Genomic DNA, 17,780 nt, shown 5'->3' with positions numbered 1-17,780 from the left:
AGCTTCCTTGAGGTCATTTCACTAATGAGTGCACCGGGAAGGGTTTCCTAATCCATCTGTGAGGGTGGCAACTGAAAGAGAATTTTTTTTTTTTTTTTTATGAGACACAGTCTCGCTTTGTTGCCTAGGCTAGAGTGAGTGCAGTGGCGTTAGCCTAGCTCACAGCAACCTCAAACTCCTGGGCTCAAGCAATCCTTCTGCCTCAGCCTCCCAAGTAGCTGGGACTACAGGCATGCGCCACCATGCCTGGCTCATTTTCCTATATATATTAGTTGGCCAATTAATTTCTTTCTATTTACAGTAGAGACCGGGTCTGGCTCTTGCTCAGGCTGGTTTCGAACTCCTGACCTCGAGCAATCCGCCCGCCTCGGCCTCCCAGAGAGCTAGGATTACAGGCTTGAGCCACCGCGCCCGGCCTGAAAGAGAATTTGAAAGCTGACAGAATAGGCGAGGAAAGGCATAGGAGATTTCCACACCCAGTAAGGAAGCCTTTCCCGAAATGGAAGAAAGAAAGGAGCAAACAGAGACACCGGTAGCCCGCCCGGATGAGAGTCTGCCCCTGAGAGAAAGCACCCTGACCAGGCTCACCCGTGGGTGGGTGGCGAGCTAGCGGCATTCAGAAGAGCGAGGCCCGCAGTCTGTGCAGAAGACACCTGCACTCGGGTGTGTGTGGCGGCACGATTCCCAAGCAGCTCCAGATGTTAAACCAAGGAGAAGCCAGGGAGTTCCCAACGCCCCAGGTGTCCTCAGCCCACGACTGGCTGCTGTGGGAATGCGAAGCCCGGCTCCTTGTCTCAGAGCGGGGTTCCCAGGAGGATCAGGCTGAAGCTGGGACTTGGCCTCAAAGTGTCCCCTCGCATGGCCACCCCCTTCCCCTTCCTGCTCCTCTACTCCTGGTGCCCCTCCATCCAGGGGCCAGACCTTAAAGAGTCACCGCAAGAGAATCCTGGTCCCAAGGGAGCCTTCTGGGGGACCGGTGCTGAGAGAGGTTGTGGGCATGGCCCGCTGGGGCTCTGCCCGACCCAGGGCTGAGAGATGCAACCTCCCAGCTCTGGGTCCCTGCAGGAAGTGTTGGCAAACACAGGGCCGGTCCTCCAAAGGCCCAGGTGCAGGGAGCCCAGGCCAAGCAGCCTGTGGAAGAAGCCACTTGCCGTGCCACCCCGGGAACACGACTGCAGGCCCCGGCCCTTCCCACCTCCTCCTCCTCCTCCTCCCACCCGCACCCCCCCGCACCCGACATGGCACAGGGCTCGGAGACACCTCAGACTCTTGCTACCCAAAGTGCAAAGGGCATCAGTTGCTCCTCCAAACCCCCCCGCCCAGCAGACCACGTTGTCCAGCCAGCCCCCGGGCCTCCCTGGGGTGCCCAGCACAAAAGTGCAGACACCCACCGGACCCTCAGTCTCAGTTTTCGGAGGTTTTTGCCACTCTAAGGACCCGCAGGCCAGCTGGGCCTTCGGGCAGGACAGAGAGCCCCGGGATCCCATCAGGAGGCGGTCCCCACCTCCGCGGCTCTCCCCTTGCGGGGGGGGGCGGCAGCCGGCAGCCGCAGGGCCTCAGGGAAGACACCAGGCTGGGCCCCCCCGCGGCACAGCCGGGGCACGTCCCCCGCACGCGACTTAGGGACCGCTGCTGGAGACTGCTGCGGCCACCCTGCTGCCGGGTTTCTGGAGGGCTTCCTGGAAGCAGCGTCCACACCAAGCCCTTGGAAGGCCCAGGCGACGGAGGAGCCGGTCAGGCAGGGGCCGAGGACGGTGAGAGGCCCGGCGGGAAGGAGCATGTCAGGCAGGGGCAGAGGACGGTGACAGGCCGGGCGGGAAGGAGCCGGTCAGGCGGGGGCCCAGGACAGTGACGGGCCTGGCCGGGGAGGAGTGCGTCAGGCAGGAGCAGAGGAGACGGGCTGGGTAAGGGTTAGGGTTACAGTTAGGGCACAATTCACAATCGCAAAGATGTGGAAGCGACCCGAGTGCCCATCCATCCAGGAGTGCATTAATAAAATGTGGCGCGTGGACACCACGGAGTGCCATTCGGCTGTGAGGAGCAGCGGTGAGAGGGCGCCTCTCGTGTTCTCCTGGCCAGAGCTGGAACCCGTTCCAGTAGGCCAGGTATCCCAAGAACGGACACACGAGCACCACGTGAGCGCGCTCACCGGCAAATTGGTACGAACGGATGGACACCTAAGTGGACGGAGAGGAATCACCTTCATCGGGTGGGTGTCGGGCGGGTGGGGGGAGGGGATGGGCATACACATCCATTGGGAATGGGGTGGGTGCGCACCGACTGGGGGATGGGCGCACGTGAAGCTCTGACCCGAGGGGGGAGGCTTGGAGAGGGCAACGTACCCGACCTTAACATTGGTACCCCCACGATACGCTGGAGCAACATGAGAGGTATATGAATAAGAACACAGCGGGGAGGGGGGCACGGGCAACACATGTCACCTGAATACTTGGACTCCCATCATCTGCTTGAAAAGAGAGAGAAAAGAAAATGCAATAATAGAGGTAAGGGACACTTTTTAAAAATAATGAATCCGAAGAGAAAAGTAAAAGGAAGCCTGTGGAGCAGGTCTGGGTGTGACTCCGGATCCCCCAACATCAGGTGCCACCACCAAAGATTCCTACGTGTAGCCCATAGAACCCCAAAAGCAACGGGACGAGTTCTGGTCACACACTCCCTCAAAATGACATCCTGGCCTTCTTCTGGAACTCCCTCCCCTCTCAGACTCTCAAGGTTTCCTCCAGCGTGTCGGTTCCCACAGAGCAGACCTTTGGTCTGAGACCTGACAGTCCAGATGCCACGCGTGCTGCCGCGTGGCGGCGGTGTCGCGGCTCGGGACAAGAGGAGGCCCCACGGTGCGGGCTGGGGCGCCAGGCACCGCGGCGGGCGCTGAGGGTGGGGGTCACCCCCACCCCGGGCCGCCGCCGCGCTCCCAGAAAGGGGACAGAACAAGAGGCCAAAAAAAAACAAAAACAAAAAAGAAGCAGCCTGTGGCACCCGGTATTCCCAGGCGGTCTCCCATCCAAGTACTAACGAGGCCCGACCCTGCTTAGCTTCCGAGACCAGACGAGATCGGGCGCGTTCAGGGTGGTGTGGCCGTGGACGGCGGAGGGCGCCCCTGCCCCGCTCAAGAAGCCGAGCCTCTCTGCGCTAACCCCGCCGCCTCCTCCCGCCCCACGCACGCCCCGCGCCGGGCCGGGCCTGTTGAGTTCGCCGCCGGGTCCAGCGGGCTCCGAGGGACGGGGGTGATGGGCGGGGCGGGGCGGGGGGCTGTCTCTCTACACACACACACACACACACACACTCACACTCACTCACACTCACACAAGATGCGCCTCCACGGCTGGACTCGTCAAGGTGGAGCCCTTCCAGCCCCCCTCGTCTCCTCCCCCGGCCTCGGCCTCCTTCACCTACCCGCTGCCCACCCCCAGCGCGTCGCCACCGCTGACTGCGCACGCGCGCGCGGGGCGCTCGCCCTTTGACCCCAGCCAGGGGCCGCCCTCCCCCACAACCCCTTTCAGCTGCGCCCCCCCTCGCCCTGTTGTTGGGCGGCCGCCTATTCCCCCGGGCCAGGGCTGGGGCACAGCGCAAGGGGGAGGGGAGCCAGTGTATGGGGCGTCTCTCTCTGGGGATGTGTCCCATGGGTGGGGTGGGGTGGCGTGGTTTGTGGGGCGCTGAAGAAATCAGTCCCCTCCATCTCCTACCTCTGGAAAACGCCCAAGCCCGTGGAGAACTGCCGGCACCGCTTCGTGGGGGCCGGGACCCTCCTCTGTGTCCTCCTGTGGCCCGGTCCAAGGGGCCTGGGCCTGGCCGGGGCTGCATTGGACCCCGACCACCCTGGCGTGTGGACTCGCTAAAAGTCGGCGATTAGATATTGGATTCCAGCTTCCTTGAGGTCATTTCACTAATGAGTGCACCGGGAAGGGTTTCCTAATCCATCTGTGAGGGTGGCAACTGAAAGAGAATTTTTTTTTTTTTTTTTATGAGACACAGTCTCGCTTTGTTGCCTAGGCTAGAGTGAGTGCAGTGGCGTTAGCCTAGCTCACAGCAACCTCAAACTCCTGGGCTCAAGCAATCCTTCTGCCTCAGCCTCCCAAGTAGCTGGGACTACAGGCATGCGCCACCATGCCTGGCTCATTTTCCTATATATATTAGTTGGCCAATTAATTTCTTTCTATTTACAGTAGAGACCGGGTCTGGCTCTTGCTCAGGCTGGTTTCGAACTCCTGACCTCGAGCAATCCGCCCGCCTCGGCCTCCCAGAGAGCTAGGATTACAGGCTTGAGCCACCGCGCCCGGCCTGAAAGAGAATTTGAAAGCTGACAGAATAGGCGAGGAAAGGCATAGGAGATTTCCACACCCAGTAAGGAAGCCTTTCCCGAAATGGAAGAAAGAAAGGAGCAAACAGAGACACCGGTAGCCCGCCCGGATGAGAGTCTGCCCCTGAGAGAAAGCACCCTGACCAGGCTCACCCGTGGGTGGGTGGCGAGCTAGCGGCATTCAGAAGAGCGAGGCCCGCAGTCTGTGCAGAAGACACCTGCACTCGGGTGTGTGTGGCGGCACGATTCCCAAGCAGCGCCAGATGTTAAACCAAGGAGAAGCCAGGGAGTTCCCAACGCCCCAGGTGTCCTCAGCCCACGACTGGCTGCTGTGGGAATGCGAAGCCCGGCTCCTTGTCTCAGAGCGGGGTTCCCAGGAGGATCAGGCTGAAGCTGGGACTTGGCCTCAAAGTGTCCCCTCGCATGGCCACCCCCTTCCCCTTCCTGCTCCTCTACTCCTGGTGCCCCTCCATCCAGGGGCCAGACCTTAAAGAGTCACCGCAAGAGAATCCTGGTCCCAAGGGAGCCTTCTGGGGGACCGGTGCTGAGAGAGGTTGTGGGCATGGCCCGCTGGGGCTCTGCCCGACCCAGGGCTGAGAGATGCAACCTCCCAGCTCTGGGTCCCTGCAGGAAGTGTTGGCAAACACAGGGCCGGTCCTCCAAAGGCCCAGGTGCAGGGAGCCCAGGCCAAGCAGCCTGTGGAAGAAGCCACTTGCCGTGCCACCCCGGGAACACGACTGCAGGCCCCGGCCCTTCCCACCTCCTCCTCCTCCTCCTCCCACCCGCACCCCCCCGCACCCGACATGGCACAGGGCTCGGAGACACCTCAGACTCTTGCTACCCAAAGTGCAAAGGGCATCAGTTGCTCCTCCAAACCCCCCCGCCCAGCAGACCACGTTGTCCAGCCAGCCCCCGGGCCTCCCTGGGGTGCCCAGCACAAAAGTGCAGACACCCACCGGACCCTCAGTCTCAGTTTTCGGAGGTTTTTGCCACTCTAAGGACCCGCAGGCCAGCTGGGCCTTCGGGCAGGACAGAGAGCCCCGGGATCCCATCAGGAGGCGGTCCCCACCTCCGCGGCTCTCCCCTTGCGGGGGGGGGCGGCAGCCGGCGGCTGCAGGGCCTCAGGGAAGACACCAGGCTGGGCCCCCCCGCGGCACAGCCGGGGCACGTCCCCCGCACGCGACTTAGGGACCGCTGCTGGAGACTGCTGCGGCCACCCTGCTGCCGGGTTTCTGGAGGGCTTCCTGGAAGCAGCGTCCACACCAAGCCCTTGGAAGGCCCAGGCGACGGAGGAGCCGGTCAGGCAGGGGCCGAGGACGGTGAGAGGCCCGGCGGGAAGGAGCATGTCAGGCAGGGGCAGAGGACGGTGACAGGCCGGGCGGGAAGGAGCCGGTCAGGCGGGGGCCCAGGACAGTGACGGGCCTGGCCGGGGAGGAGTGCGTCAGGCAGGGGCAGAGGAGACGGGCTGGGTAAGGGTTAGGGTTACAGTTAGGGCACAATTCACAATCGCAAAGATGTGGAAGCGACCCGAGTGCCCATCCATCCAGGAGTGCATTAATAAAATGTGGCGCGTGGACACCACGGAGTGCCATTCGGCTGTGAGGAGCAGCGGTGAGAGGGCGCCTCTCGTGTTCTCCTGGCCAGAGCTGGAACCCGTTCCAGTAGGCCAGGTATCCCAAGAACGGACACACGAGCACCACGTGAGCGCGCTCACCGGCAAATTGGTACGAACGGATGGACACCTAAGTGGACGGAGAGGAATCACCTTCATCGGGTGGGTGTCGGGCGGGTGGGGGGAGGGGATGGGCATACACATCCATTGGGAATGGGGTGGGTGCGCACCGACTGGGGGATGGGCGCACGTGAAGCTCTGACCCGAGGGGGGAGGCTTGGAGAGGGCAACGTACCCGACCTTAACATTGGTACCCCCACGATACGCTGGAGCAACATGAGAGGTATATGAATAAGAACACAGCGGGGAGGGGGGCACGGGCAACACATGTCACCTGAATACTTGGACTCCCATCATCTGCTTGAAAAGAGAGAGAAAAGAAAATGCAATAATAGAGGTAAGGGACACTTTTTAAAAATAATGAATCCGAAGAGAAAAGTAAAAGGAAGCCTGTGGAGCAGGTCTGGGTGTGACTCCGGATCCCCCAACATCAGGTGCCACCACCAAAGATTCCTACGTGTAGCCCATAGAACCCCAAAAGCAACGGGACGAGTTCTGGTCACACACTCCCTCAAAATGACATCCTGGCCTTCTTCTGGAACTCCCTCCCCTCTCAGACTCTCAAGGTTTCCTCCAGCGTGTCGGTTCCCACAGAGCAGACCTTTGGTCTGAGACCTGACAGTCCAGATGCCACGCGTGCTGCCGCGTGGCGGCGGTGTCGCGGCTCGGGACAAGAGGAGGCCCCACGGTGCGGGCTGGGGCGCCAGGCACCGCGGCGGGCGCTGAGGGTGGGGGTCACCCCCACCCCGGGCCGCCGCCGCGCTCCCAGAAAGGGGACAGAACAAGAGGCCAAAAAAAAACAAAAACAAAAACGAAGCAGCCTGTGGCACCCGGTATTCCCAGGCGGTCTCCCATCCAAGTACTAACGAGGCCCGACCCTGCTTAGCTTCCGAGACCAGACGAGATCGGGCGCGTTCAGGGTGGTGTGGCCGTGGACGGCGGAGGGCGCCCCTGCCCCGCTCAAGAAGCCGAGCCTCTCTGCGCTAACCCCGCCGCCTCCTCCCGCCCCACGCACGCCCCGCGCCGGGCCGGGCCTGTTGAGTTCGCCGCCGGGTCCAGCGGGCTCCGAGGGACGGGGGTGATGGGCGGGGCGGGGCGGGGGGCTGTCTCTCTACACACACACACACACACACACACACTCACACTCACTCACACTCACACAAGATGCGCCTCCACGGCTGGACTCGTCAAGGTGGAGCCCTTCCAGCCCCCCTCGTCTCCTCCCCCGGCCTCGGCCTCCTTCACCTACCCGCTGCCCACCCCCAGCGCGTCGCCACCGCTGACTGCGCACGCGCGCGCGGGGCGCTCGCCCTTTGACCCCAGCCAGGGGCCGCCCTCCCCCACAACCCCTTTCAGCTGCGCCCCCCCTCGCCCTGTTGTTGGGCGGCCGCCTATTCCCCCGGGCCAGGGCTGGGGCACAGCGCAAGGGGGAGGGGAGCCAGTGTATGGGGCGTCTCTCTCTGGGGATGTGTCCCATGGGTGGGGTGGGGTGGCGTGGTTTGTGGGGCGCTGAAGAAATCAGTCCCCTCCATCTCCTACCTCTGGAAAACGCCCAAGCCCGTGGAGAACTGCCGGCACCGCTTCGTGGGGGCCGGGACCCTCCTCTGTGTCCTCCTGTGGCCCGGTCCAAGGGGCCTGGGCCTGGCCGGGGCTGCATTGGACCCCGACCACCCTGGCGTGTGGACTCGCTAAAAGTCGGCGATTAGATATTGGATTCCAGCTTCCTTGAGGTCATTTCACTAATGAGTGCACCGGGAAGGGTTTCCTAATCCATCTGTGAGGGTGGCAACTGAAAGAGAATTTTTTTTTTTTTTTTTATGAGACACAGTCTCGCTTTGTTGCCTAGGCTAGAGTGAGTGCAGTGGCGTTAGCCTAGCTCACAGCAACCTCAAACTCCTGGGCTCAAGCAATCCTTCTGCCTCAGCCTCCCAAGTAGCTGGGACTACAGGCATGCGCCACCATGCCTGGCTCATTTTCCTATATATATTAGTTGGCCAATTAATTTCTTTCTATTTACAGTAGAGACCGGGTCTGGCTCTTGCTCAGGCTGGTTTCGAACTCCTGACCTCGAGCAATCCGCCCGCCTCGGCCTCCCAGAGAGCTAGGATTACAGGCTTGAGCCACCGCGCCCGGCCTGAAAGAGAATTTGAAAGCTGACAGAATAGGCGAGGAAAGGCATAGGAGATTTCCACACCCAGTAAGGAAGCCTTTCCCGAAATGGAAGAAAGAAAGGAGCAAACAGAGACACCGGTAGCCCGCCCGGATGAGAGTCTGCCCCTGAGAGAAAGCACCCTGACCAGGCTCACCCGTGGGTGGGTGGCGAGCTAGCGGCATTCAGAAGAGCGAGGCCCGCAGTCTGTGCAGAAGACACCTGCACTCGGGTGTGTGTGGCGGCACGATTCCCAAGCAGCTCCAGATGTTAAACCAAGGAGAAGCCAGGGAGTTCCCAACGCCCCAGGTGTCCTCAGCCCACGACTGGCTGCTGTGGGAATGCGAAGCCCGGCTCCTTGTCTCAGAGCGGGGTTCCCAGGAGGATCAGGCTGAAGCTGGGACTTGGCCTCAAAGTGTCCCCTCGCATGGCCACCCCCTTCCCCTTCCTGCTCCTCTACTCCTGGTGCCCCTCCATCCAGGGGCCAGACCTTAAAGAGTCACCGCAAGAGAATCCTGGTCCCAAGGGAGCCTTCTGGGGGACCGGTGCTGAGAGAGGTTGTGGGCATGGCCCGCTGGGGCTCTGCCCGACCCAGGGCTGAGAGATGCAACCTCCCAGCTCTGGGTCCCTGCAGGAAGTGTTGGCAAACACAGGGCCGGTCCTCCAAAGGCCCAGGTGCAGGGAGCCCAGGCCAAGCAGCCTGTGGAAGAAGCCACTTGCCGTGCCACCCCGGGAACACGACTGCAGGCCCCGGCCCTTCCCACCTCCTCCTCCTCCTCCTCCCACCCGCACCCCCCCGCACCCGACATGGCACAGGGCTCGGAGACACCTCAGACTCTTGCTACCCAAAGTGCAAAGGGCATCAGTTGCTCCTCCAAACCCCCCCGCCCAGCAGACCACGTTGTCCAGCCAGCCCCCGGGCCTCCCTGGGGTGCCCAGCACAAAAGTGCAGACACCCACCGGACCCTCAGTCTCAGTTTTCGGAGGTTTTTGCCACTCTAAGGACCCGCAGGCCAGCTGGGCCTTCGGGCAGGACAGAGAGCCCCGGGATCCCATCAGGAGGCGGTCCCCACCTCCGCGGCTCTCCCCTTGCGGGGGGGGGCGGCAGCCGGCGGCTGCAGGGCCTCAGGGAAGACACCAGGCTGGGCCCCCCCGCGGCACAGCCGGGGCACGTCCCCCGCACGCGACTTAGGGACCGCTGCTGGAGACTGCTGCGGCCACCCTGCTGCCGGGTTTCTGGAGGGCTTCCTGGAAGCAGCGTCCACACCAAGCCCTTGGAAGGCCCAGGCGACGGAGGAGCCGGTCAGGCAGGGGCCGAGGACGGTGAGAGGCCCGGCGGGAAGGAGCATGTCAGGCAGGGGCAGAGGACGGTGACAGGCCGGGCGGGAAGGAGCCGGTCAGGCGGGGGCCCAGGACAGTGACGGGCCTGGCCGGGGAGGAGTGCGTCAGGCAGGGGCAGAGGAGACGGGCTGGGTAAGGGTTAGGGTTACAGTTAGGGCACAATTCACAATCGCAAAGATGTGGAAGCGACCCGAGTGCCCATCCATCCAGGAGTGCATTAATAAAATGTGGCGCGTGGACACCACGGAGTGCCATTCGGCTGTGAGGAGCAGCGGTGAGAGGGCGCCTCTCGTGTTCTCCTGGCCAGAGCTGGAACCCGTTCCAGTAGGCCAGGTATCCCAAGAACGGACACACGAGCACCACGTGAGCGCGCTCACCGGCAAATTGGTACGAACGGATGGACACCTAAGTGGACGGAGAGGAATCACCTTCATCGGGTGGGTGTCGGGCGGGTGGGGGGAGGGGATGGGCATACACATCCATTGGGAATGGGGTGGGTGCGCACCGACTGGGGGATGGGCGCACGTGAAGCTCTGACCCGAGGGGGGAGGCTTGGAGAGGGCAACGTACCCGACCTTAACATTGGTACCCCCACGATACGCTGGAGCAACATGAGAGGTATATGAATAAGAACACAGCGGGGAGGGGGGCACGGGCAACACATGTCACCTGAATACTTGGACTCCCATCATCTGCTTGAAAAGAGAGAGAAAAGAAAATGCAATAATAGAGGTAAGGGACACTTTTTAAAAATAATGAATCCGAAGAGAAAAGTAAAAGGAAGCCTGTGGAGCAGGTCTGGGTGTGACTCCGGATCCCCCAACATCAGGTGCCACCACCAAAGATTCCTACGTGTAGCCCATAGAACCCCAAAAGCAACGGGACGAGTTCTGGTCACACACTCCCTCAAAATGACATCCTGGCCTTCTTCTGGAACTCCCTCCCCTCTCAGACTCTCAAGGTTTCCTCCAGCGTGTCGGTTCCCACAGAGCAGACCTTTGGTCTGAGACCTGACAGTCCAGATGCCACGCGTGCTGCCGCGTGGCGGCGGTGTCGCGGCTCGGGACAAGAGGAGGCCCCACGGTGCGGGCTGGGGCGCCAGGCACCGCGGCGGGCGCTGAGGGTGGGGGTCACCCCCACCCCGGGCCGCCGCCGCGCTCCCAGAAAGGGGACAGAACAAGAGGCCAAAAAAAAACAAAAACAAAAACGAAGCAGCCTGTGGCACCCGGTATTCCCAGGCGGTCTCCCATCCAAGTACTAACGAGGCCCGACCCTGCTTAGCTTCCGAGACCAGACGAGATCGGGCGCGTTCAGGGTGGTGTGGCCGTGGACGGCGGAGGGCGCCCCTGCCCCGCTCAAGAAGCCGAGCCTCTCTGCGCTAACCCCGCCGCCTCCTCCCGCCCCACGCACGCCCCGCGCCGGGCCGGGCCTGTTGAGTTCGCCGCCGGGTCCAGCGGGCTCCGAGGGACGGGGGTGATGGGCGGGGCGGGGCGGGGGGCTGTCTCTCTACACACACACACACACACACACACACTCACACTCACTCACACTCACACAAGATGCGCCTCCACGGCTGGACTCGTCAAGGTGGAGCCCTTCCAGCCCCCCTCGTCTCCTCCCCCGGCCTCGGCCTCCTTCACCTACCCGCTGCCCACCCCCAGCGCGTCGCCACCGCTGACTGCGCACGCGCGCGCGGGGCGCTCGCCCTTTGACCCCAGCCAGGGGCCGCCCTCCCCCACAACCCCTTTCAGCTGCGCCCCCCCTCGCCCTGTTGTTGGGCGGCCGCCTATTCCCCCGGGCCAGGGCTGGGGCACAGCGCAAGGGGGAGGGGAGCCAGTGTATGGGGCGTCTCTCTCTGGGGATGTGTCCCATGGGTGGGGTGGGGTGGCGTGGTTTGTGGGGCGCTGAAGAAATCAGTCCCCTCCATCTCCTACCTCTGGAAAACGCCCAAGCCCGTGGAGAACTGCCGGCACCGCTTCGTGGGGGCCGGGACCCTCCTCTGTGTCCTCCTGTGGCCCGGTCCAAGGGGCCTGGGCCTGGCCGGGGCTGCATTGGACCCCGACCACCCTGGCGTGTGGACTCGCTAAAAGTCGGCGATTAGATATTGGATTCCAGCTTCCTTGAGGTCATTTCACTAATGAGTGCACCGGGAAGGGTTTCCTAATCCATCTGTGAGGGTGGCAACTGAAAGAGAATTTTTTTTTTTTTTTTTATGAGACACAGTCTCGCTTTGTTGCCTAGGCTAGAGTGAGTGCAGTGGCGTTAGCCTAGCTCACAGCAACCTCAAACTCCTGGGCTCAAGCAATCCTTCTGCCTCAGCCTCCCAAGTAGCTGGGACTACAGGCATGCGCCACCATGCCTGGCTCATTTTCCTATATATATTAGTTGGCCAATTAATTTCTTTCTATTTACAGTAGAGACCGGGTCTGGCTCTTGCTCAGGCTGGTTTCGAACTCCTGACCTCGAGCAATCCGCCCGCCTCGGCCTCCCAGAGAGCTAGGATTACAGGCTTGAGCCACCGCGCCCGGCCTGAAAGAGAATTTGAAAGCTGACAGAATAGGCGAGGAAAGGCATAGGAGATTTCCACACCCAGTAAGGAAGCCTTTCCCGAAATGGAAGAAAGAAAGGAGCAAACAGAGACACCGGTAGCCCGCCCGGATGAGAGTCTGCCCCTGAGAGAAAGCACCCTGACCAGGCTCACCCGTGGGTGGGTGGCGAGCTAGCGGCATTCAGAAGAGCGAGGCCCGCAGTCTGTGCAGAAGACACCTGCACTCGGGTGTGTGTGGCGGCACGATTCCCAAGCAGCTCCAGATGTTAAACCAAGGAGAAGCCAGGGAGTTCCCAACGCCCCAGGTGTCCTCAGCCCACGACTGGCTGCTGTGGGAATGCGAAGCCCGGCTCCTTGTCTCAGAGCGGGGTTCCCAGGAGGATCAGGCTGAAGCTGGGACTTGGCCTCAAAGTGTCCCCTCGCATGGCCACCCCCTTCCCCTTCCTGCTCCTCTACTCCTGGTGCCCCTCCATCCAGGGGCCAGACCTTAAAGAGTCACCGCAAGAGAATCCTGGTCCCAAGGGAGCCTTCTGGGGGACCGGTGCTGAGAGAGGTTGTGGGCATGGCCCGCTGGGGCTCTGCCCGACCCAGGGCTGAGAGATGCAACCTCCCAGCTCTGGGTCCCTGCAGGAAGTGTTGGCAAACACAGGGCCGGTCCTCCAAAGGCCCAGGTGCAGGGAGCCCAGGCCAAGCAGCCTGTGGAAGAAGCCACTTGCCGTGCCACCCCGGGAACACGACTGCAGGCCCCGGCCCTTCCCACCTCCTCCTCCTCCTCCTCCCACCCGCACCCCCCCCCGACATGGCACAGGGCTCGGAGACACCTCAGACTCTTGCTACCCAAAGTGCAAAGGGCATCAGTTGCTCCTCCAAACCCCCCCGCCCAGCAGACCACGTTGTCCAGCCAGCCCCCGGGCCTCCCTGGGGTGCCCAGCACAAAAGTGCAGACACCCACCGGACCCTCAGTCTCAGTTTTCGGAGGTTTTTGCCACTCTAAGGACCCGCAGGCCAGCTGGGCCTTCGGGCAGGACAGAGAGCCCCGGGATCCCATCAGGAGGCGGTCCCCACCTCCGCGGCTCTCCCCTTGCGGGGGGGCGGCAGCCGGCAGCCGCAGGGCCTCAGGGAAGACACCAGGCTGGGCCCCCCACACGCGACTTAGGGACCGCTGCTGGAGACTGCTGCGGCCACCCTGCTGCCGGGTTTCTGGAGGGCTTCCTGGAAGCAGCGTCCACACCAAGCCCTTGGAAGGCCCAGGCGACGGAGGAGCCAGTCAGGCAGGGGCCGAGGACGGTGAGAGGCCCGGCGGGAAGGAGCATGTCAGGCAGGGGCAGAGGACGGTGACAGGCCGGGCGGGAAGGAGCCGGTCAGGCGGGGGCCCAGGACAGTGACGGGCCTGGCCGGGGAGGAGTGCGTCAGGCAGGGGCAGAGGAGACGGGCTGGGTAAGGGTTAGGGTTACAGTTAGGGCACAATTCACAATCGCAAAGATGTGGAAGCGACCCGAGTGCCCATCCATCCAGGAGTGCATTAATAAAATGTGGCGCGTGGACACCACGGAGTGCCATTCGGCTGTGAGGAGCAGCGGTGAGAGGGCGCCTCTCGTGTTCTCCTGGCCAGAGCTGGAACCCGTTCCAGTAGGCCAGGTATCCCAAGAATGGACACACGAGCACCACGTGAGCGCGCTCACCGGCAAATTGGTACGAACGGATGGACACCTAAGTGGACGGAGAGGAATCACCTTCATCGGGTGGGTGTCGGGCGGGTGGGGGGAGGGGATGGGCATACACATCCATTGGGAATGGGGTGGGTGCGCACCGACTGGGGGATGGGCGCACGTGAAGCTCTGACCCGAGGGGGGAGGCTTGGAGAGGGCAACGTACCCGACCTTAACATTGGTACCCCCACGATACGCTGGAGCAACATGAGAGGTATATGAATAAGAACACAGCGGGGAGGGGGGCACGGGCAACACATGTCACCTGAATACTTGGACTCCCATCATCTGCTTGAAAAGAGAGAGAAAAGAAAATGCAATAATAGAGGTAAGGGACACTTTTTAAAAATAATGAATCCGAAGAGAAAAGTAAAAGGAAGCCTGTGGAGCAGGTCTGGGTGTGACTCCGGATCCCCCAACATCAGGTGCCACCACCAAAGATTCCTACATGTAGCCCATAGAACCCCAAAAGCAACGGGACGAGTTCTGGTCACACACTCCCTCAAAATGACATCCTGGCCTTCTTCTGGAACTCCCTCCCCTCTCAGACTCTCAAGGTTTCCTCCAGCGTGTCGGTTCCCACAGAGCAGACCTTTGGTCTGAGACCTGACAGTCCAGATGCCACGCGTGCTGCCGCGTGGCGGCGGTGTCGCGGCTCGGGACAAGAGGAGGCCCCACGGTGCGGGCTGGGGCGCCAGGCACCGCGGCGGGCGCTGAGGGTGGGGGTCACCCCCACCCCGGGCCGCCGCCGCGCTCCCAGAAAGGGGACAGAACAAGAGGCCAAAAAAAAACAAAAACAAAAAAGAAGCAGCCTGTGGCACCCGGTATTCCCAGGCGGTCTCCCATCCAAGTACTAACGAGGCCCGACCCTGCTTAGCTTCCGAGACCAGACGAGATCGGGCGCGTTCAGGGTGGTGTGGCCGTGGACGGCGGAGGGCGCCCCTGCCCCGCTCAAGAAGCCGAGCCTCTCTGCGCTAACCCCGCCGCCTCCTCCCGCCCCACGCACGCCCCGCGCCGGGCCGGGCCTGTTGAGTTCGCCGCCGGGTCCAGCGGGCTCCGAGGGACGGGGGTGATGGGCGGGGCGGGGCGGGGGGCTGTCTCTCTACACACACACACACACACACACACTCACACTCACTCACACTCACACAAGATGCGCCTCCACGGCTGGACTCGTCAAGGTGGAGCCCTTCCAGCCCCCCTCGTCTCCTCCCCCGGCCTCGGCCTCCTTCACCTACCCGCTGCCCACCCCCAGCGCGTCGCCACCGCTGACTGCGCACGCGCGCGCGGGGCGCTCGCCCTTTGACCCCAGCCAGGGGCCGCCCTCCCCCACAACCCCTTTCAGCTGCGCCCCCCCTCGCCCTGTTGTTGGGCGGCCGCCTATTCCCCCGGGCCAGGGCTGGGGCACAGCGCAAGGGGGAGGGGAGCCAGTGTATGGGGCGTCTCTCTCTGGGGATGTGTCCCATGGGTGGGGTGGGGTGGCGTGGTTTGTGGGGCGCTGAAGAAATCAGTCCCCTCCATCTCCTACCTCTGGAAAACGCCCAAGCCCGTGGAGAACTGCCGGCACCGCTTCGTGGGGGCCGGGACCCTCCTCTGTGTCCTCCTGTGGCCCGGTCCAAGGGGCCTGGGCCTGGCCGGGGCTGCATTGGACCCCGACCACCCTGGCGTGTGGACTCGCTAAAAGTCGGCGATTAGATATTGGATTCCAGCTTCCTTGAGGTCATTTCACTAATGAGTGCACCGGGAAGGGTTTCCTAATCCATCTGTGAGGGTGGCAACTGAAAGAGAATTTTTTTTTTTTTTTTTATGAGACACAGTCTCGCTTTGTTGCCTAGGCTAGAGTGAGTGCAGTGGCGTTAGCCTAGCTCACAGCAACCTCAAACTCCTGGGCTCAAGCAATCCTTCTGCCTCAGCCTCCCAAGTAGCTGGGACTACAGGCATGCGCCACCATGCCTGGCTCATTTTCCTATATATATTAGTTGGCCAATTAATTTCTTTCTATTTACAGTAGAGACCGGGTCTGGCTCTTGCTCAGGCTGGTTTCGAACTCCTGACCTCGAGCAATCCGCCCGCCTCGGCCTCCCAGAGAGCTAGGATTACAGGCTTGAGCCACCGCGCCCGGCCTGAAAGAGAATTTGAAAGCTGACAGAATAGGCGAGGAAAGGCATAGGAGATTTCCACACCCAGTAAGGAAGCCTTTCCCGAAATGGAAGAAAGAAAGGAGCAAACAGAGACACCGGTAGCCCGCCCGGATGAGAGTCTGCCCCTGAGAGAAAGCACCCTGACCAGGCTCACCCGTGGGTGGGTGGCGAGCTAGCGGCATTCAGAAGAGCGAGGCCCGCAGTCTGTGCAGAAGACACCTGCACTCGGGTGTGTGTGGCGGCACGATTCCCAAGCAGCGCCAGATGTTAAACCAAGGAGAAGCCAGGGAGTTCCCAACGCCCCAGGTGTCCTCAGCCCACGACTGGCTGCTGTGGGAATGCGAAGCCCGGCTCCTTGTCTCAGAGCGGGGTTCCCAGGAGGATCAGGCTGAAGCTGGGACTTGGCCTCAAAGTGTCCCCTCGCATGGCCACCCCCTTCCCCTTCCTGCTCCTCTACTCCTGGTGCCCCTCCATCCAGGGGCCAGACCTTAAAGAGTCACCGCAAGAGAATCCTGGTCCCAAGGGAGCCTTCTGGGGGACCGGTGCTGAGAGAGGTTGTGGGCATGGCCCGCTGGGGCTCTGCCCGACCCAGGGCTGAGAGATGCAACCTCCCAGCTCTGGGTCCCTGCAGGAAGTGTTGGCAAACACAGGGCCGGTCCTCCAAAGGCCCAGGTGCAGGGAGCCCAGGCCAAGCAGCCTGTGGAAGAAGCCACTTGCCGTGCCACCCCGGGAACACGACTGCAGGCCCCGGCCCTTCCCACCTCCTCCTCCTCCTCCTCCCACCCGCACCCCCCCCCCCCGACATGGCACAGGGCTCGGAGACACCACAGACTCTTGCTACCCAAAGTGCAAAGGGCATCAGTTGCTCCTCCAAACCCCCCCGCCCAGCAGACCACGTTGTCCAGCCAGCCCCCGGGCCTCCCTGGGGTGCCCAGCACAAAAGTGCAGACACCCACCGGACCCTCAGTCTCAGTTTTCGGAGGTTTTTGCCACTCTAAGGACCCGCAGGCCAGCTGGGCCTTCGGGCAGGACAGAGAGCCCCGGGATCCCATCAGGAGGCGGTCCCCACCTCCGCGGCTCTCCCCTTGCGGGGGGGCGGCAGCCGGCAGCCGCAGGGCCTCAGGGAAGACACCAGGCTGGGCCCCCCACACGCGACTTAGGGACCGCTGCTGGAGACTGCTGCGGCCACCCTGCTGCCGGGTTTCTGGAGGGCTTCCTGGAAGCAGCGTCCACACCAAGCCCTTGGAAGGCCCAGGCGACGGAGGAGCCAGTCAGGCAGGGGCCGAGGACGGTGAGAGGCCCGGCGGGAAGGAGCATGTCAGGCAGGGGCAGAGGACGGTGACAGGCCGGGCGGGAAGGAGCCGGTCAGGCGGGGGCCCAGGACAGTGACGGGCCTGGCCGGGGAGGAGTGCGTCAGGCAGGGGCAGAGGAGACGGGCTGGGTAAGGGTTATGGTTACAGTTAGGGCACAATTCACAATCGCAAAGATGTGGAAGCGACCCGAGTGCCCATCCATCCAGGAGTGCATTAATAAAATGTGGCGCGTGGACACCACGGAGTGCCATTCGGCTGTGAGGAGCAGCGGTGAGAGGGCGCCTCTCGTGTTCTCCTGGCCAGAGCTGGAACCCGTTCCAGTAGGCCAGGTATCCCAAGAATGGACACACGAGCACCACGTGAGCGCGCTCACCGGCAAATTGGTACGAACGGATGGACACCTAAGTGGACGGAGAGGAATCACCTTCATCGGGTGGGTGTCGGGCGGGTGGGGGGAGGGGATGGGCATACACATCCATTGGGAATGGGGTGGGTGCGCACCGACTGGGGGATGGGCGCACGTGAAGCT

The 17,780-nt window shown here is 62.5% G+C and overlaps 4 pseudogenes; all 4 read right to left on the bottom strand.

Moving 5' to 3' along the window:
• Positions 1 to 2,985: 2,985 nt before the first annotated feature.
• On the bottom strand, positions 2,986 to 3,104 carry LOC142875933 (uncharacterized; annotated as a pseudogene).
• Positions 3,105 to 6,868: 3,764 nt separating this feature from the next.
• On the bottom strand, positions 6,869 to 6,987 carry LOC142875932 (uncharacterized; annotated as a pseudogene).
• A 3,766-nt stretch (positions 6,988 to 10,753) lies between these two features.
• Positions 10,754 to 10,872, bottom strand: LOC142875931 (uncharacterized; annotated as a pseudogene).
• A 3,734-nt stretch (positions 10,873 to 14,606) lies between these two features.
• Positions 14,607 to 14,725, bottom strand: LOC142875930 (uncharacterized; annotated as a pseudogene).
• Between the last annotated feature and the right edge of the window lie 3,055 nt (positions 14,726 to 17,780).

Source organism: Microcebus murinus, chromosome 14, assembly GCF_040939455.1.
Source record: "Microcebus murinus isolate Inina chromosome 14, M.murinus_Inina_mat1.0, whole genome shotgun sequence".
Lineage (NCBI taxonomy): Eukaryota > Metazoa > Chordata > Mammalia > Primates > Cheirogaleidae > Microcebus > Microcebus murinus.
The sequence above is the reverse complement of the archived record's forward strand: the minus strand, read 5'-3'. Positions and strand labels throughout refer to the sequence as shown.